The sequence below is a fragment of the Diabrotica virgifera genome, chromosome 8 (genome assembly GCF_917563875.1).
Source record: "Diabrotica virgifera virgifera chromosome 8, PGI_DIABVI_V3a".
In the NCBI taxonomy this organism is placed as follows: Eukaryota; Metazoa; Arthropoda; class Insecta; order Coleoptera; family Chrysomelidae; genus Diabrotica; species Diabrotica virgifera.
Window position 1 is genome coordinate 34,163,840 of NC_065450.1, and position 22,260 is coordinate 34,186,099.

The following is a 22,260-nucleotide window of genomic DNA, read 5'->3' on the forward strand; positions in this document are numbered from 1 at the left end:
TTATTGGCACTGGTTTAAGCAACCAACTGGCCAGTCAATGTGTTTTGAATTCTCTCTTTTACAAAATATATGCTTAGTATCTAAATTTAAAACTATTAGTACTACTGTTTTTTTTACTCTGTTTTTTTTATTATTTTTTTTATATTTTTTAACATTTTTTTTATTACATTATTTATTTATTTTTTTTTTTTGTATATTTTTTTATCGCGCTAAGACCTAAACCCGATTCAACCTCGCGGAGGTTTAGATCTTAGTTACTTTTTATTTTATTTAATTATTTTTTTTTTTTTATTTTTTTTTCTTTTTTTCTCAGAGCTTTAATTTTAAACAATTAACATGGTTGTACAAAATTTTATAAACATCTAGATTGTTTGATTGTAAAAGGTACATAAGATTAAAAGCAAATTGTACATTAACTTGAACTAGATTGGCAAAAAAGTTTGGTATTTCAATAAAATGTAAAGGACATTCTAATAGCATATGTTGTAGATCAGCTAGCTCTCCACATAAACATTCATCATTATCTACAAGTCCTATTTCTCTTTTGTAGACTGGAGTCAGACAGTGATTACTTCTTATTCGACAAATAGTTTTGATAAAGCCTTTGTTGGAAACTTGATTAAACCATGTCTTGATGGGAAGTGTAGGCTGGATTTTTTTGTAATAATTTCCTTTGTCTGAATTATTGTATTGTTCCTGCCATTTCGTCCGTTTGATAGATCTCATAATAGAAATTATGTCTCCCATAGGAAGTTGATAAGTATGCAGAGTGGATTCCTTCGTTGTTGCTTTTTTAGCCAGATCATCTACTATTTCGTTGTTTTTTATACCAATGTGTGCTTTTATCCAACACAATATTATATTTTTGCCCGATTTCAAAGCTTCACTGTTCATTGCTATGATGTCACTGATGATATAATTTTCTGCAAAATTATGTACATTATATTTCAATGTCTTTACAATGCTTTGGCAGTCTGTAAATATAACATAATTGAGTTCTTTTTGATTAATACATATTTTGTATGCTTCTTTGATTGCAATGAGTTCAGCTGTGAAAATTGTCATTTTATCAGGTAATCTGTTGTTTATTTTTATACTTTTTTGTGGGTAATATATAGCATATCCAACTTTTCCTTCCATTTTTGAACCATCCGTATATAATTTCTGATATCTCCCCCAGTTTTTTTGTACACACTGAAGGTGGTCTATTTTAGTAAGGAAGTCTGTCGCACGAATATTACTTAAATGACAGTTAACTGGAGATAAATAATCTTCATAATTTAGCTTTCGAGACGAGCTTTGTTCAATTTGGTGTATGTCGCCAATGGAATTAGAAACGTTGAGGAAGCTTTCCACAACTAAAAGCAGTTTCTTTTTTTCCCAGTAATAATGAGTTAGGTATGAGGTGGTTAAATGAACAATTTTATTTAATAGCAGTTTATCGTTAACCGCTGTTTTAACTATAAATTTCTCACTTAGGTATTCCCTGCGTAATGAAAGTGGAGGTTCATTAAGCTCACATTCCATGACCAATATAGGTGTGCTACGAAGATAACCAGTGCATAACCTAAGTGCCTTATTTTTGATCCTCTCGATTTTTTGGAGTACAGAGTTTGATGCTGAGCCATAAAAAATAGATCCATAGTCTAAGATTGATCTTATCAAATTTCTGTATAGTAATATTGATATGTTTGGATCAGCTCCCCAGTTACTGACACTTACAGTCTTCATGATATTCATTGCATTTTCCATTCTTCGTAATATGTAATTTGTGTGTTCTTTCCAATTTAATTTGGAGTCTAAAAATACGCCAAGAAATTTTATTGAAGTTTTATAAGGAATACTAGTATTATCAAATTGTAGATGGCTTTGAGGAACATATCGTTTTTTAGTAAAGGTAACAATGGTTGATTTACTCTCTGATATTGTTAAGTTATTATCGGTAGCCCATTTTTTTATAATATTCAATGTCGATTTAAGGTAGTTATTATTATTATTTTTTACGTTCATTTCACAATAAAATAACATCAAAGCGATTTTGTAGAGGATTTTTCAATAAACAATTTTCACTATAAAGTTGTTTAATTTTATTTATTATCTAGGTTTTACAGCTCTCCAAACTTGACCAGATTCTCGAATTCTCGTAGAAAAATAATGCTTTTCTTTCTACGAGCGGCATTCCGTTACGCCAACCACGAAAATTAAATTTAAGGTGAATGATAAATTTTTGTCTATTTTTATGTTTTAGAGGTCGCTGAATCCGAATATGAAGTTTATTTTTATCTAGAGTTGGTGGAACACGTTAAAAAAAAATTTATACAAAAATGCCAAAAATCAATTTTGATGATTTTTCAAATTTACCTCGCTGTATCTTTGGTCGCTGTAAATATTTCCTTTTAAAAATTTTACTGTGTCATCTTTGAAGTACGTAGATAACAATGAAATTTGTCCAAAATGTTTAAAAAGATTAAAAAGGAGTTGTTAATTTATTAACATTTTGTCATCATATTTCGTTAGTTTCATGTTTACTTAAAAAAGTTGAGTGACAAACTTTTTAGTTTATAATTTTAATCAACACAACAATAAAATATAGTTCATGAAGAAGTTTTTTGGAAACTTTAAGTCAAAATATATAATAGGAAAAAAGTTGTGTTACTTCATATACAAGCGGCACACCCCAAAAAATCGCTTATATTTCGAGATCCTTACCACGGTGTGGTGAATGGCTAATTTTTATCATACTTTATGATTTTGATACCAAAAATCGTTTTTTTGCTCTGCTTAAGAATTTTGCATTTTGCGGTTGCGTCATTCTTCTTCTGAAGCGGCGAATTTGTGCTCAAACAACTTCTTGGGTCTTTTCTATATATGCTTAGAGTTATAAGTTTTATAGTGGGAAGTAAGGTCAAAAACAGATTAATAATAGCATAGGAATGTTAAAATCATAATAAATTGTATGAATAAAATATATATATATATATAGATAGAAAAGTAAGCCTAACTTTTGTTTTTATTGTATCCCTATGAGCATTCGAGAATCTGGTCAAGTTTGGAGCGCTGTAAAACCTATATAAATAAATAGAATTAAACAACTTTATAGTGGAAATTGTTCGTTGAAAAACCCTTTACAAAATTGCTAAAATGTTATTTTATTTTAAAATGAACTGAAAAAAAGTTATAAGATCCAAAAGGAAACTTGTTAAAAAAAGTTTACATATTTTTGGTTATTTCTTTTTTGTTGGTCACTTGACGATAAAAAGTAATAGAAACAAAATTGTGGAAAATTTAATTTGCAACATTTTATGTTTAATTAGATTTTCCGTAGGGTTGGTAGTTTACGAGATATAGCGCGAAGCCCCTTTGCACCCCATTTCCAAGATGGCGACCGGGGGACAACGATGGCGACCCCAAAAACTTGAACTTAAGCTTCTACTGATCCCCCCTACACATTAAAGAAATAAAATTGACTCCTCTAAGAAACGCAAGGTACGGCCTAAAAAATGTAACATTTTAATGGACTATATTCCTTCATTTGCATTTGATAGACGTACCTGGTAAACGTTTTCCCTACAGACATTAAAGCAGCAGTGGAGACAATATACATTCCTAATTCGGTTTTGAAACTATTTTCTGGTGGCACTTCTGTATTATCTACTATATTTAATGTGAATCAACTACAATTTATATTACAAGTAGGTACCTATGTTATATTTATACGTACCCTTCGATAAAAACATTCCCGGAATTCACCGCAGAAAGATATTGACACTCTTTTTAATAAATTATCCACTTTAAAATCTACTAAGAACAAAAATAAGATAGCCGAACGGGAGATGTAGGCCCAGAGATAACCAAATCAGAGGTTAGCCAGGCAATAAACTCTATGAAAACCAATAAATCTGCTGGTCCAGATGAATTACCTAGCGAGCTGATAAAGTTGGTCAACAAGAAAAACCTGGACATGATAGTAGAACTGTTCAACGCTGTCTATACTACAGGAATCATCCCTAGAGAAATGTTGACATCAGCATTTGTGTGTTTTCCAAAGAAAGTGAATGCCAAAAAATGCAGTGACTACCGAACCATAAGCTTAATGTCACATACCTTGAAAATTCTGCTGAAAATTATCCACGCCAGAATAAACTCTAAACTGGAGCTGGATATTAGTGACACTCATTATGGGTTCCGCAATGGTATGGGTACCAGAGCGGCATTATTCTCCCGTGCTGACACAGAGATGTTTGGATGTTAACCGACCTCTTTACGTCTGTTTTATAGACTACAATAAAGCGTTCGATAAAGTAAAACATGATCGACTCATGGAAATTCTAAAAAATAAAAACCTAGATGAAAGAGATTTAAGACTAATAACACACCTCTATTACAATCAGCGAGCAATAGTAAGAATTGAAAAATAAACATCTGAAGAAATGGAAATAAAGAGAGGAGTCAGGCAAGGCTGCATACTATCACCCCTATTATTTAATGCTTATTCTGAAGACGTAACGCGAGAAACTCTGGAAGATAAATCAGTCGGCATAACAGTAAATGGAGTCTTAGTTAACAATATCAGATATGCAGATGATACAGTAATAATTTCCGATAGTTTACAAGACCTGCAAAGACTCATGAGTAAAATAGTAAGGTGCAGTAGGGAGTACGGACTCTCTCTTAATATCAAAAAGGCGAAGTTTATGAAAATTAGTAAAAACAACCATAATACTAACGAAATCTTGATAGTAGAGGGCTAGCAGATCGAAAAAGTAAAAAAGTACACTTACCTAGGGACACTTATAACAGAAAATAATGACTACACCGCAGAAATCAAAGTCAAATTCGAAAAAGCCCGTTCTAATTTTATAAAAATGAAAAAGGTCCTGTAGTATGTAAAATGTAGTATGCTAAATGTAGCAAAGATTTAACATTAGCTCTTAAAGTACGCCTAACAAAATGTTACGTATACAGTGTACTATACTATGGAGTGGAATCATGGACGTTAAATGTAGAGACAATGAGACGACTTAACGCCTTTGAAATGTGGACCTATAGAAGAATTATGAGGGTTTCCTGGGTAGATAGAGTTACGAACAATGAAGTACGGAGAAGAATAGGTAAAGAAAAGGAAGTTGAACTTACAATTAAAGAAAGAAAGCAACAGTATCTCGGACATGTGATGCGGGGCGAGAAGTATGGCATCCTACGACTGATAATGCTAGGAAAGATAGATGGCAGAAGAAGCATCGGAAGAAGACGCATTTCATGGCTGAAGAACCTGAAAGAATGGTTTGGATGCAGCTCAAAACAACTATTTAGAGCTACTGCCTCAAAAATTAAAATAGCTATGATGATTGCCAACCTCCGTAGCGGAGATGGCACCTGAAGAAGAACAAAAATGGGAATTCTGGGAAGAGCAGCAGGTAAATCAAGAAGAGATTGGATACCAAATGAGACAATACGAGAAATGCTGTGAGTCACGCATGCAATAATTGGTGACATAAAAACAAAACAACTAATACGGTATGGCCATGTACAGAGACTGCCAGATGGCAGGATTCCTAAACAAGGGAGAAGTAAAAGAGAAAGGCCGAGAAGAAGCTGGACGGAGGGAATTGAAAAAGAACTAGAGGAAAACAATCTCTTCAGGTCTATTATTAAACAGACGCTGTAAACCAAAAGTAGTAGTATCCACTTTAAAATGTATATGTCTGAATTATCATTATGAATGAGTACAAGAATGGGAACAAGGAAGGAGCCTCCATCAGACTAACAGCGTCACATCAACAGCCACAACGGTTCTTCTAAGAACCAACACTGACACTGACAGTAGAGAACATAAATACTGAGGGTATCACTACAACCAAAGAAGATCCCTTCAGAATTCTGCAAAAACACGAAATATGAGGTATTGTGCATCCAGCAAACCCATGGAGACCTAACACAATAAGCTTGGTAGAATTTGTGAGAATTCAAACCATAGTCTCATCTGTGGAAACAACGAATGTAAACGGTTTAGAGTGTAAAGATTGGAAAATGCACAATAACCTCGGTATATAAACCCCCAACCAGCTCTTTACATTCTCACCCCACCACTTCCAATCACAATCCAGTCAGCTTATACTGGGAGACTTTTAACAGTCACAGTTTACTCTCGGACTACGCAGATTCGGACACAAACGAAAATTCGGCTCAGTGGAAGCATGAGCTGAAACGAATGGTCTCACACCATGATCCTAAAGTTCCACCATTCTTTCAGAACAATGATTGGAAAAGAGGATATAACCCAATTAGCATAAAATATATCTAACAATTAGTATACACATCTTTCCAATTGTCAGACCACAAGCTATCCAATTCAGATTAACTTCAAAAAGCCCAACTGGGAAAAACATCTATATGCTAGATTTTGAACTGTTACGTCTTTAACCAAAATCAAAAAGCTACGAAAAATTTGTAGAAATAATAAAACATGTGTCTAGGAAAGTTACCCCAGCCGATGTACACAACATGTTCCCGGGATGTCAGCGATCCAAAAAAACTAATGAGAACATACGAAACATACGAAGAACTAAAAACCGATATACAGACCCAAACACTAGAAGAAGACAAACTGAACTAGACTGATCAGGATATAAACCACTAATGAACTCCATTTACACTAAAAGAACTCCACAACTACAACTGTATGAACACGTTAAAAACCGGGAAAGATGCTGATGTGGATGATATGGAATGAACAAATAAAGCATCTAGGCCAAGGAGCAAACAACATGGATCTTGCAACCCTATAACATGTGCAGTAAAGCCTGCGAAATTCCAAAATCATAGAGAAAATCTAAAATAAATCTTTTTCTTCTTTACGTGCCATCTCCGCGACGAAGGTTGGCAATCAGCATTGCTATTCTAACTTTTGACACTACAGCTATTGTCCGAAAGAGTTCAGTTGAGCTGCATCCAAACCATTCTCTGAGGTTTCTGAGCCAGGTCATTTTTCTTCTACCTATGCTGCGCCTTCCTTGAATCTCTCCCTGCATTACTAATTTTATGAGTTCATATATGTCACCACATGTTATATGACCCAACAATTGTAGTTTTCTTATTTTGATAGTATTTCTAGATTTTCTTAGTACTTCTTCATTGGTTATTCTGTCTGTCCAGGAGATTCTCAGCATTATTCGATATGTCCACATTTCAAATGCTTCCAATCTAAAATTAATAGCCTTGTTAAAACCAGGAAAGGCCCCAGAAAATCCCAGTAGCTACAAACCTATTTCCCTGTTGTGTCACTTTTCAAAATACATGAGAGTCTCATACCGACCAGAATAGAATAAAGTCGACAACTACCTCATCCCGCAACAAGGAGGATTCAGACCCGGCAAATCTTGCACCGGTCAAGTCCTCGCACTAACAGAACACATTGAAGAGGGCTTTGAAGAAAAACTGTAAAAGGGGGTGCTTCCGTAGATATGACAGCAGCCTATGACATAGTAAGGCACAAAACATTGCTTCACAAATCGCATGACACTCTCAATGACAACCTTCTACACAGGGTTGTACATTCTTTACTGCAAAACAGACGTTTTTTTGGATTACCCTTATTTGCAGACAGTATGTTCGGCTTTTCTTGCATGTTGCTCTGTCTACGTTGCCAGTTTTGTAGAGATGATATATGAGCGAGTAGTGGTCCAGCAGGAATATTTGTTAGGAATATCTAGGAATATCGGTTTTCTCAGATTTAAGCAGGAGAGAAGGTTTGTAATAACTTTTTGGCCTGGAATATTCTCATAGAAAGATCTCTCCCTCGAATGACGCCACAGCCCAAATAGAGCCTTGGCCTCCTCCAAACTATGCCTCCAACCTTGCTGGTACCACGCAGATCTTCTCCGGATTTTCACGTCTAGCAAAATTTTGGCGCGCCCTCCGTCACTTCATCCTTCCACCTTTTCCGTGGCCTGCCTTGTGGTCTTGCACCCTTCACTTGACCATCTAGGGCTCTTTTCGGAAATTTTTCCCAAAATTACTACTACAGCTCCGTTACTACTACATAACCAACCCATCGAAACCTCTGATGTTTAACGATGTCGGTGCCTCTTCGAACAGTTGGTAGAGTTCATGGATGTACCTGGATCTCCAAACTCAGTTCACTTTTAAGCTCACAGTAAGATGCAGGAAGTTCATTTTTCCTTTTTCGGATGTGACTGATTACCTGGCTTTTTAAGATACCGCAAGTTCATTCTCCAGTCTACGAGTGCTTCCTTCATTCCTATATGTTCATTTTTTATCATATTTTAAGAATTTACTGAATACTCAATACTTTTAGGCCTGGATCCCGCGTACCAAAAAAAGTTGATTAATAGCAAGCTGAAAATTTGTTAATAGCTTAACGGTGTCTAGTCGGACAAACTTTGATGTATAGGAACACTGGAACATGGGAAGTTTTAATTGTGGAACGTCATCATCCTGACAAGTTTATGATTGTGAAAAGCAAATAAAATTACAAACAACCTAGCAGGTTGTTTTTAAGTTTATTCAATAGCAAACTTTGTCCAGGAACCGAAGCTTCTCACCTCGTAATTTTTACAGAATGGATCGATTTGCTTGAAAATTTGAGAATAAGTAGTGGATAGTCCAAGGATCAAAATCTATATGATGCCGAAAGGCGCATTTACAATGGGGGTGGTTCCCACCCCATTTCGGGGGTGAAAATTTTTTATTAAATTTTGACCGCAAAAGTTGATAAAAACGTTAATTCTAAGCAAAAAAATGTTCTACACATTTTTTTGATAAAATTAATAGTTTTTGATTTATTCGCTATCGAAAGTGTTAGTTTTATATTGAAAAATTCAATGTTTTTCGATAATACTCATTTACGCTTCGCTCACTTTTTGCCGTAAAAAAATTTTTTTCAAACCAATTTCTTGGGAATTAAATAACCTACAATTTCATATTTAAACATTTTTTCGTATCTCTGACGCTAATCTTTCTATTCTGAAGAAAATGGCATTTTTTACCAAAGTTAGTTATTCGCTTTTAACTCCAATTTTTTTAAAAACTAATCATTATAACGGAATGACTAGTTTTTCTAAACTAAGCTATTCATAGTACATAACTTCTGGAATTTATTCATAGTACATAAATAAAGAAGAATGAATAAGGCAAATGACTAAAAACACCGCTAACTTACAATATTCTGCTTCCAATTGGATTTCTCCTCCTTTTTTTCAAAAAAATATATCGATTTTTTAACCGTAACTTTTTTATTTTTTATCTTAGAAAGTTTGATAAAAAAGGATTTTGTAGGTTTTTACAAGATCTATAAGCTTATTAATACTAAATCTTTTTAAAATCCTCAGTCGCAAAAAGAGGTGACTTTGAAAAGGTTGGTAAATGTGGTTTTTGCAAGTTATTACAAGTTTTAATTGTCAATAGATCACTCAATTTTTGCCGTAGAAAAAATTTTTACAAACCAGGTTCTTGGGAATTAAATAAACTACAATTTCATATTGAAATATTATTTCGTATCCCCGATCCTAATCTTTCTATTCTGAAGAAAAGGCCATTTTTTCCAAACTACAAAAATTAGTCATTCGCTTTTAACTCCATTTTTTTAAAAACTAATTATTCTAAGCAGGTCAAACTTCTAGAACCTATTAATAATACATAAATAAAGAAGACCAAATAAGGTCATTGACTGATTTTAATTAGGGTGGTGATTAGGAGGTTGCTTCCGATCACTTTTCCGCTGAAAAAAATAGGGACTGACATTCTTTTCATTATAAGTCACTTAATTCTTCAGCTAGAGACTTTTTTTGTATGTCTGTAGATAGATATTTTTAAATACTTTAAATTACTTTGAACAAGTTATCCTCGAAAAATGCATAATTTTTCCGTCTTTTGACTTTGAAACAACAATATTTAGCATTTGACGAAGAAGAGCTAACATATAATAAAGTATAGCTCGATTACTATTGGTCTTCAAGAAAATTAAAAAATGCAGTTTTGCTTAATTTTTTAAAAGGTACATTTTTGTTAAGTAAAGTTGTTTTGATAAAACGAAAACTTTTGGAGTTATTAGCAGAAAACTTATTAAAAACATTGATTTTTTTGATATAAAACTAACACTTTCGATAGCGAATAAATCGAAAACTATTGGTTTTATCAAAAAAATGTATAGAACGTTTTCTGTTTAGAATGAACGTTTTTAGCACCTTTTGTGATCAAAATACAGGGTGTCCCGAAAATATTGGTCATAAATTATACCACAGATTCTGGGGTCAAAAATAGGTTGATTGAACCTCACTTACCTATATATAATAGTGCACACAAAAAAAGTTACAGCCCTTTGAAGTTACAAAATGAAAATCGATTTTTTTTCATATATCGAAAACTCTTAGAGATTTTTTTATTGAAAATGGACATGTGGCATTCTTATGGCAGCAACATCTTAAAAAAAAATTAAAGTGAAATTTTTGCACCCCACAAAAATTTTATGGGGGTTTTGTTCCTTTAAACCCCCCCAAACTTTTGTGTACGTTCCAATTAAATTATTATTGTAGCACCATTAGTTAAACACAATGTTTTTAAAACTTTTTTGCCTCTTAGTACTTTTTCGATAAGCTAGTGATTATCGACATATTTTGAATATTTGTCGAATCCACCACATATCTGTATATGGTTAGGTACGATTATAGAGACCTGTTAATAATCTGAAAATTTATTTATAATTTAGATTTTTAGGTATATTTTGAAAAAGAAGCCAAATCTCGATGAAAAGTGACTTGTCAAAAAAAGACTAAGAGGCAAAAAAGTTTTAAAAACACTGTGTTTAACTAATGGTACCACGATAATAGTTTAATTGGAACGTCCACAAACATTTGGAGGGTTTAAAGGAACAAAACCCCCATAAAATTTTTATGTAAATATATTAAAAAGGAAGCCGCATCTCGATAAAAACTGGCTTATCGAAAAAATACTAAGAGGCAAAAAAGTTTTAAAAACGTTGTATCTAACTAGTGCTACCACAATAATGAATTAATTGGAACGTACACAAAAGTTTGGGGGGTTTAAGGGAACAAAACCCCCATAAAATTTTTATGGGGTGGACAAACTTCACTATAATTTTGTTTTAAGATAATCCTTCCATAAGAATGATACATGTCTATTTTCAATAAAAAATCTCTAATAGTTTTCGATATATTGAAAAAAATCGATTTTCATTTTGTAACTTCAAAGGGCTGTAACTTTTTTTATGAGCACATTTGTACTAAGGTAAGTTAGGTTTAATCGAACTATTTTTCACCCCAGAATGTGTGGTATAATTTATGACCAATCTTTTCGGGACACCCTGTATAATGAAAAATTTCCACCCCCGAGATGGGGTGACAACCACAACCATGGTAAAAGCGCCTTTCGGCATCATATAGATTTTGATTCTTGGACTATCCAATATTTATTCTTAAATTTTCAAGCAAATCAATCCATTCTGTAAAAATTGCGAGGTTTTGTCCGATTTTAAGCTTCATTACTTGGACTATTATATATAATATATGAAAAAATGTTTGTATGACAAATATCTTGGGCATTTCAATAAGTCCGACACGTAGAACATGTCAAATGACAGGAATTATATTGGTGATAAATATCAGTCTGATTTTTGCATGAGAGTTTAATGAAAGGATAACAAATCAATTGGAAGTTCTGTCCGACAAAATACATGGGACGTTTTCGTAGTCTGGCGTTCGAAACCTGTAACCTGTTCCACAATTAAAACTTCCCCTGTTCTAGTGTACCCGTACATCAAAGTTTGTCCGACTAGACACCGTTAAGCTATTAACAAATTTTCAGCTTGCTATTAATAAACTTTTTTTTGGTACACGGGATCTAGGCCTATTTCTCCTATCTAATTTTCTGATTACATATATCCTAAATTCATTTTGAACACAATGCCTGACAGCATATTATGAGGATGAGAGAATAATAAGAAGAGAAGAATTTCTGTTGTCAACACCTTTATAAATAAATATTTCATAACAATTAAAAGAACAAAATAAAAAAAAATAATGATAGCAAAAGAAAAATTTTAAGTAGTACATTAATTGAATTTTAACATTGTCTTTAATTAATAAGTTCAAATAGAAAAGTTGGATGAGTATTCATAATAAGTTATTATCGAGGGCTGATATTAAATTCGTGTATGTCTATGTATTATGTGACATTTAAAATGCAACACTCAGTGAAACATACGAAATCTTTTAGGTACAAACAAAGGTACCTGGATAATTTAAAGAACATAAAATCTATCGCAGTTAAAGGATGAGGAAGAGTTCATGGACAGTTGTTCGAAAGAAGGATGTGGCTCATAATGTGCTGTAAAGCCACTGATAATGATGGCCCCTCATGTTATTTTAATTATTATGGGCGCAGAAGAATCCGTCAAAGACCTAACAAAAGGCGGAGATCTTACCCCTGTATAGAATTTGAACCTGCGCTAACTCCAGGATTTATTGAGCGGGATAATATTCCTCGGAAAAAGTACCAATGCATTCACAATGTGAATACATTGGTACATGTACATGGTATTAGAATGTTTTAGTAACAATAATTACTATACCATACCATCATCGCCAATAGAAAACCCATGTTTCAAAGAGGATAATGCTAGGCCTTATATGGCAGGAGTCACCACTTCAGTGTCTCAATTTACCTTTCTTTCCTGGGCAGCTATAACTTTTGATTTTTCACGAATTGAATATGTTAAAGACACAAAAGGTATAAGATTGGGTCCGACTGGGCAAAGTAACAAGACACTTACTCAACACACACACACTACACCTGAGATAGTGATAAGTTATACAATTACGTGGCTAAAGGTTCTAGTTCTAAACCAAGGCCAGAATCAGAGAAAAAAAAAACTTTCCGGTTCAATAATGGATCACCTAAGACATGAAGTTTCAAATGGTCTGAAGTTATTCTACAAAATTCCACAAGATATCCATTGATAACGATATTCGAAGTACACCTAAAAAGATTATATGAACAAACATATCTTAAAAATTTGAAAGCTTTTATACATGAACCTTCGAAGAAGATATTTAAAGATCTGTTAGATATGAATAGGAATGATCTGCGGTCTACGCATGATAGATCTCCTAAAAAAGGACACTACCACCTCAAGGGGCATACGAATAAAATTTGATTGATGGAAAGTGCAGATTGCAGATTTTGTCAAGCTGAAGACGAAACTGCGGAATACTGTATGGGCAACTGTCCAGGGCTGGATAAGATAAGGCTTAATTCAAGCATTATCAACTTGAGTCCTACGCCTTCGTGGAAGTGTCGGCGAAGCTAGGACAAATAATCCCGGACAAAAAATCCCCACACATTATCCCTGGACAAAAAATCCCCACAAAAAGTCCCGGACAAACAATCCCCACAAATTATTATGGACAAAATATCCCCACAAAAAATCCCGGACAAAATATCCCCAAGAAATATTGCTGAATATTCTGAAACTAAAAGTTATCCTGAAATTTTAACAAATTTCGTATTCCAATTCCATGCTGAAAACTTTATTTGTGTTATATTTTTGTTAACTTTATATGTATAACGCGCGATTACAACTACAGTCGGAAAAATGAAAAAATAGGGCTTTTCATTCACAGTCATTTGTATATTAATATTATACGCAGAGTATACAACATATGACAGAAGCTCGAAACAAATGACAATCGATGAAAAGCCCTATACCCATGAACGATCACATCAATCACTTATTTTGTATTTGCTTTCTTTTTCTATAAATAACAAACGTTTATTATAGAAAAAGACAGCAAATACAAAACAAGTGATTGATGTGATCGTTCATGGGTACAGGGCTTTTCATCCACTGTCATTTGTTTCGAGCTTCTGTCATGTGTCACATAATATTGATATATCTACGACATACGTCTTTGGTTTGTATCATTGGTATATACTATACCAATAACGTATGACGTAGATATATTAATATTATGTGACATGACACATGACAGAAGCTCGAAACAAATGACTGTGAATGAAAAGCCCCATTTTTTCATTTTTCCGACTGTACATAAATACTTGAGACCGTTGTTCACATGCTAACGCGCGTCTTAATGACCTAAAAACGCGCGTTAGCATGTGAACGGTCTTCAGTAAAATGTATGTAGTTGTAATCGCGCGTTATCAAATCGCGCGTTATGCGCCTGACTTGAAAACGGGGCCTTAGCTCATTCCCCATATCTTCCATGATTTTTGAAAAAACTCACACTCTTTTGTCATGTAAAATTTGAAGTTTTCACCATGGAATTGGAATTCGAAATTTCTTATAATTTCGGGAAAACTTTTAGATAACTATTCGGCAGCAAATATTTCTTGGGGATTTTTTGTTCAGGATTTTTTGTGGAGATATTTTGTCCAAACAAATTTGTGGGGATTATTTGTCAGGGGATTATTTGTCCGGGGATTTTTTGTCCGGGGATTTTTTGTCCAGTGATAATTTGTGGGGATTTTTTGTCTGGGATTATTTGTCCGGGGATTATTTGTCCGCACCCCATTGTCGGCAGAAGCCATAACAGACTGTTAAAAAGCTAGGCTGAAAGGACAAATGGATGAACCACTGGAGTCCTCTTAGGTTGAGTGGAACGGTTGTTAAGCATCCACTTATATTGAATATAAGGAAATTGTTTACAAACTTTGAATATTTTATGTACATACTATTTATACCTTTTTATCCAATAAAAAAATATTTTTTGCTTAAAAGGTGCTGCATTTTCAACTTCACAAAGTATACAAGGTTCTATATTTATATGTGTTAGTACAGACAGTACATGCACAATTCACTACCATTCTTTTTTTACAAATAATAACATTTTGAAAACGTATGACTATCAAAATTAGATCTCTTCTGTATATATTCAGGCAAGCTTGGATATGTCAGCTTTGTAATCATTATTAACCGCATAGATGTCAGTTGATATAGATATTATCATTCAATTCTCATCAGTTTTAGGTATAAATTTCGTTAGATGACGTACATGCCGGGCACCAGGTATCTCGTAGAGCATCGCCGCAGCAATATTCGTATTCAGCGACCTCAAAAATCTCTGGATAACAAATTTTAATGATTTTAAAAATGAATTTCCATAAAACTCCTGGACACGACGTGAATACCGGGTCACCAGGTACCTCTTAAGGCGGCGTTCATACTCGGGCGATAAAGATAAGCGTTATATCATAAACGACATGCGACAGGCGATACGCACAAACAAATTCTTAAAATCTAAAGATATCACAGCATATCGCAAGTGATATATCGTTCGAATTGCTACATGTCGGTCGCTCTCGCGATTTGTTTCATACGATATTTCAAATTGGGTCATTCCATATCAACTCAACACACCTAATTTCCACCCCCTCTTCAGATTTGGTTATAATTTGTAATACTCACAGTGGCTAATATGGGAAACAAAAATACAAAATTTTAAATTCTTATCTCAAGCTGTTTCCGAAATATGGTTATGTAAAGTTTTCCAAAAAAATCCAAAACACCGCGACCATACTTTATTGGAATGGTTGTAGAAACTGTCCTAATTGAGCTAGAATGCTGGGAGAGGTGTCATTTTGCAGCATTTTTAAAGATCTTTACAGTGATATATTTATACAGCATGATGTTATGATAAACAAGTTTTTCTCAAACACAAAAAATATATTTTAAGTTTTTTCCAAAAAGTACATAATACTGTTGTTAATAACATATAAAAAATTTATCATGGGATGGTAAAGGGTTCACATAAAAAAAATAAATTTTACACATACAGTATGGTGCAAATGAAAGGAATAAATTCGTAATGTCGCAAGCTGGCGACTTTAAGGAAAAATCGCGAAATAGGTCGATTTTTATTTTTAAATTGTAATTTTTTGGCATATACAGGGTGTCCCAGACTAATTTACCCACGCTATATCTCTTAAACGAATAGAGATTTTCGAATGGGACAAAAGGTGATATATTCTACTTGTAATACACTTTAATATGGCGTACAAAAAAATCATCCCCTAAATAATCATCCCTTAGTTACAACCCCTAACTTTAATTTTTTTAATAGCACCCTGTATATTTTTTTATAGTTTTGGATGTGGTCTTTTATCGTCTATGCAACACATTTTTTGAAAATAAAATTGGTTCGTAAATAACCTAGAAATTATCAGTTTATTTTTGTTAAATTGTGTGTCCCAGACTATATTTCTTAAACGAATAGAGATTTTCGAATGGCACAAAAACTGATATATTTCATTTGTAATACACTTTAATATGGCGTAGAAAAAATTCATCCCCTAAATATTCATCCCTAACTTACAGGGTGCTATTTAAAAAAAAATAAAGTTAGGGGTTGTTACTAAGGAATGAATATTTAGGGGACATATTTTTTCTACGCCATATTAAAGTGTATTACAAATGTAATAGATCAGTTTTTGTCCCATTCGAAAATCTCTATTCGTTTATGAAATATAGCCTTGATAAATTAGTCTGGGGCACATAATTAACAAAACTAAACTGATATTTTCTTGGATATTTACGAACCGATTTTATTTTCAAAAATGTGTTGAATAGACGATAGAAGACCACATCCAAAACTGTAAAAAAATATAAGGGATGAATATTTAGGGGATGATTTTTTTGTACGCCATATTAAAGTGTATTACAAGTAGAATATATCACCTTTTGTCCCATTCGAAAATCTTTATTCGTTTAAGAGATATAGCGTGGGTAAATTAGTCTGGGACACCCTGTATATCATACTAGTGACGTCATCCACCTGGGCGTGATGACGTAATCGATGATTTTTTTAAATGAGACTATAGGTCGTCTGTTAGCTCATTTGAAAGATTATTTAATTCTCTGTTCAGTAACATATACACTAAAATAAATATTTATACAGTGTGGCAAAAAAAAGTTTTTTTTAATTAAATTAATTGACAAAAAAGAAGAATGTACGTAATTTATCTATTTCTGGTAACAGTAAAATCTATTTTAAATTAAATAAATTACATACCGTCTTCTTTTTTTTGTCAATTAATTTAATTAAAAAAACTTTTTTTGCCACCCTGTATAAATAATTATATTATTGTTTATTAATTACTGAATAGAGAATTGAATAACCTTTCCAATGAGCTAACACACGACACCCAGTCTCATTTAAAAAAAATCATCGATTACGTCATCACGCCCAGATGGATGACGTCACTAGTATGATATATATGCCAAAAAATTACAATTTAAAGAAAAAGGAGCTGTTTCGGGATTTTTCCTTAAAGTCGCCAGCCTATGACATTACGAATTTATTCCTTTCATTTGCACCATAGTGTATGTGTAAAATTTATTTTTTTTTTATGTTGAACCCATTACCATCCCATGATAAAATTTTTATATGTTATTAACAACAGTACTATGTATTTGTAGTAATATTATGAAAATTTTAAATTATGTACTTTTTGGAAAAAAACTTAATCAAAACATATTTTTTTTGTTTGAGAAAAATTTGTTTATCATAACATCATGCTGTATATATCACTGTAAAGAGCTTTAAAAATGATGCAAAATGACACGTCTCCCAGCATTCTAGCTTAATTAGGACAGCTTCTACAACCATTCCAATAAAGTATGGCCGCGGTGTCCTGGGATTTTTTTTTGAAATCTTTACATAACCATATCTCAAAAACGGTTTGAGATAAAAATTTAAAATTTTTTAAAAATGAATAACCATTTTCAATTTCGTTGCAAAACGAAAATACAGCCGAACCATATTCCAGTCCAATCAGAGAGTGCCGCAAGCACCTCTACCGGTTTCGAAACTTATTAGTCTCTCATCAGGAGGCACATATGCTGCTTTCCCTGATCCAACCAAAACAAACCCCAGCGTGCAGTCCCGAATTGCAACGAACGAAATGGCATAGATGCCCTAGCGGCAACTGCTAGCAAAAGACTAAGTTTTCACTCTAATGGCATATAGCATATCCCACCAGAATGAAAACAATGGGAACCTTCTCTGGTTACACCTCCGAGACTTCTACAATTTGCAAGCCATACGGATGCTGAGACTAAGGAAGATGAGGGAATTCTACAATTTACAATTCACGTCCCATCTGCTCAGCGCGGTAAAGTTCCAACGAGACTGGTTCCCTTCATATTCCACACAGAGTAAATGTAAATCAAAAATGAATAACCATTTTCAATTTCGTTGCAAAACGAAAATACAGCCGAACCATATTCCAGTCCAATCAGAGAGTGCCGCAAGCACCTCTACCGGTTTCGAAACTTATTAGTCTCTCATCAGGAGGCACATATGCTGCTCTCCCTGATCCAACCAAAACAAACCCCAGCGTGCAGTCCCGAATTGCAACGAACGAAATGGCATAGATGCCCTAGCGGCAACTGCTAGCAAAAGACTAAGTTTTCACTCTAATGGCATATAGCATATCCCACCAGAATGAAAACAATGGGAACCTTCTCTGGTTACACCTCCGAGGCTTCTACAATTTGCAAGCCATACGGATGCTGAGACTAAGGAAGATGAGGGAATTCTACAATTTACAATTCACGTCCCATCTGTTCAGCGCGGTAAAGTTCCAACGAGACTGGTTCCCTTTATACTCCACACAGAGTAAATGTAAATCAAAAATGAATAACCATTTTCAATTTCGTTGCAAAACGAAAATACAGCCGAACCATATTCCAGTCCAATCAGAGAGTGCCGCAAGCACCTCTACCGGTTTCGAAACTTATTAGTCTCTCATCAGGAGGCACATATGCTGCTCTCCCTATGCCTCAGACCAATCCAGTCCAATCAGAGAGTGCCCCAAGCACCCAGAGGTGCTTGCGGCACTCTCTGATTGGACTGGAATATGGTTCGGCTGTATTTTCGTTTTGCAACGAAATTGAAAATGGTTATTCATTTTTGATTTACATTTACTCTGTGTGGAGTATGAAGGGAACCAGTCTCGTTGGAACTTTACCGCGCTGAGCAGATGGGACGTGAATTGTAAATTGTAGAATTCCCTCATCTTCCTTAGTCTCAGCATCCGTATGGCTTGCAAATTGTAGAAGCCTCGGAGGTGTAACCAGAGAAGGTTCCCATTGTTTTCATTCTGGTGGGATATGCTATATGCCATTAGAGTGAAAACTTAGTCTTTTGCTAGCAGTTGCCGCTAGGGCATCTATGCCATTTCGTTCGTTGCAATTCGGGACTGCACGCTGGGGTTTGTTTTGGTTGGATCAGGGAGAGCAGCATATGGGCCTCCTGATGAGAGACTAATAAGTTTCGAAACCGGTAGAGGTGCTTGCGGCACTCTCTGATTGGACTGGAATATGGTTCGGCTGTATTTTCGTTTTGCAACGAAATTGAAAATGGTTATTCATTTTTGATTTACATTTACTCTGTGTGGAGTATGAAGGGAACCAGTCTCGTTGGAACTTTACCGCGCTGAGCAGATGGGACGTGAATTGTAAATTGTAGAATTCCCTCATCTTCCTTAGTCTCAGCATCCGTATGGCTTGCAAATTGTAGAAGCCTCGGAGGTGTAACCAGAGAAGGTTCCCATTGTTTTCATTCTGGTGGGATATGCTATATGCCATTAGAGTGAAAACTTAGTCTTTTTAAAATTTTTTATTTTTCTTCACCTAATCATGCACTATGCTATGAGTACTCTAAATTTTAAGAAAATCTAAATAGGTCAGGAAAAAAATTAATTCAAAGTGTGTTGATTTGACCTGGAATAGCTCAATTGTTGACATTTCGGGAAGAAAAGAAAACAGTTCTGTGATTCTTTTCATTTAGTGAAAGCTGGGCAGATTATCTGAGCTTTTCCCTTCCTGCTTACAGTAAGACAGATATGACGAGCACTGTATGAAGGGAAATTGCATCAGAAATAAAAGATACAGGTCTTTGAACTTTAATAATTCGTGTTAATACAGCCTTCTGGAAACAACAGCTGAGTTATGGTGCGCGTTGATAAGATTATAAGGATGTACCCAGTATTTTCTTTTTCTTCTCGTTCTACGCCTAAACCAGAGGTCGGCAACGTTTTTAATGTAAAGAGTGAAATACTAAATTAAAAATTCATGGCGGGCGCCAACTATTTTTTGACCTAACAAATATATAAATATAAACGTATAAAAAATATACGTTTTAAATTTCTTGTCTAAATTAACAATAGTTTAAGGGCGCATTTAAATTTATTGAAGGGCGCAGGGGCGCCCGCGGGCGCCGCGTTGCCGACCTCTGGCCTAAACTACTAAAACACATCAACGTCTTCCTCATTTGAGTTCATAATTTTAACTGAAATGAATAATTGTCCTTCCAGGATCATCACATGGTCGCGGTGATTTATCGTCCGTTCTGTTTTAAGTGCTGTTTCACATTATAAGAATTTAAACGTGCGAGGGTTAGAACGCACGACAACATTCCAATGGTGGCTCATGTAATCATATGAGCTGTTTCACATTATAAGAATTTTGAACGTACGATAGTTTTGACGCACTTGTCCTTTTCACACAATAAGAATTGAGCCGCAGGAAGAAATTTGGCTGTGTTGTTTGGTATATTATAAGATAGAAACTTGACGAGAAATGCTTGGAATGGTGTATAACGTGCACTTAAACAGTGAATTTGACGTATCAGGTGATAAAGAAAAAAACAAATTTGGTAAGCACAGCAAAATTAAATATATGTTACTGATAACAACAGTAATTAAAACTGCTAAGTATATTATAATAAACTTTATTTTACATGGTTGCAATTAACGTTGAGTATAGAGGGTGTTCCATCAATATGTGTGAATATAAAAATCTATAAATCGTATCTTTTTGCGTTCATAGGATGGACTCAATGAACTCGGTTCCTCTTATTTCTCTTTCTTCGACAATAAAGTAAGCACAACGCTATAATGTGATTTCGCTCCATATAATATAACTATACCTTTTATTCTACGAAATTATATTTAGTTTTATAGGGTAAACGACTAAGTGAAGGCTGGAGTAGAAATTATCTAAAACAATATTTAAAACGAGGGGAACAACATTTAAAAACGAGTGGATGACTTACGAGTCTTTTAAATTCTGTACATGAAAAACATAGATACTAATGTTGTTCTGAAGGTATTTCCTTGTGGCATTTTTGTAATAAACTATTCTAAATGGAAAATAAGCTACAATTTATAGTCCTGTCGCCAGGGGGGGTACAACGGCCTCCTGTATTCAGATGGACTTACCCAAGTTTTTTTTATGTATTTTGACCTGTAGAACACGAATTTTTTGGGTAACAGTTGATCCGGATGTCGATAAGATTGTTATAAACCAAGAAGTTGAGGAATCACATAACAGCGATTTCTCGCAAAACAAAACATTTTTTTGTATTTTTTGGGCCATTCTAACAAAAAAATGTTCCTACAAATTTTTTCGCAGGATGCATAGTTTTCGAGATAAACGCGGTTGAACTTTCAAAAAATCGAAAAATTGGAATTTTTGAACCCGAAAAACTTTTGATTAAAAAATAAAATAGCAATTCTGCTTACCGCATTTGAAAGTTCAAGTCAAATTATATCGGTTTTAATTATTTGTATTGCTAAAAATGTATTATGTTATTGTTAAAACAAAGCTATAAACACCTAGTGCTTGAGTGATGTTTCAATGATTTCTCATCTAAAATCGAACGAGTACGTAGAGGAGGTAAAAGTGCAAGTGGGGCTATTTCTAAGTAGCATGCATTAAAACGCATGTATTAGGCACGGGAAACACTATGTGTTTACAGCTTTTTTTAACAATCAAAAAATAAATTTTTAGCAATGCAAATATTCAAAACAGATATAATTTTACTTAAACTTTTAAAGGCGGTAAGCAGAATTGCTATTTTATTTTTAATTCAAACGTTATTCGGGTTCAAAAATTGCAATTTTTCGATTTTTTGAAAGTTCAACCGCATTTATCTCGCAAACTATGCATCCTACGAAAAAACTTGTAGGAACATTTTTTGGTTAGATTGACCCAAAAAATACAAAAAAATGTTTTGTTTTGCGAGAAATCGCTGTTATGTAATTCCTCAACTTCTTTGTTTATAACAATCTTATCGACATCCGGATCAACTGTTACCCAAAAAATTCGTGTTCTGCGGGTCAAAATACATAAAAAAAACTTGGGTAAGTCCATCTGAATTAAGAAGGCCGTTGTACCCCCCCTGGCGACAGGACTATTAA

General features: G+C 34.1%; 1 protein-coding gene across 3 annotated transcripts in view; it reads right to left on the reverse strand.

Annotated features, from left to right (window-relative positions):
• Positions 1 to 22,260, reverse strand: part of LOC114333906 (polycomb protein Asx) — a 200,000-nt gene that overhangs the window by 134,797 nt on the left and 42,943 nt on the right. The window lies entirely within an intron of this gene.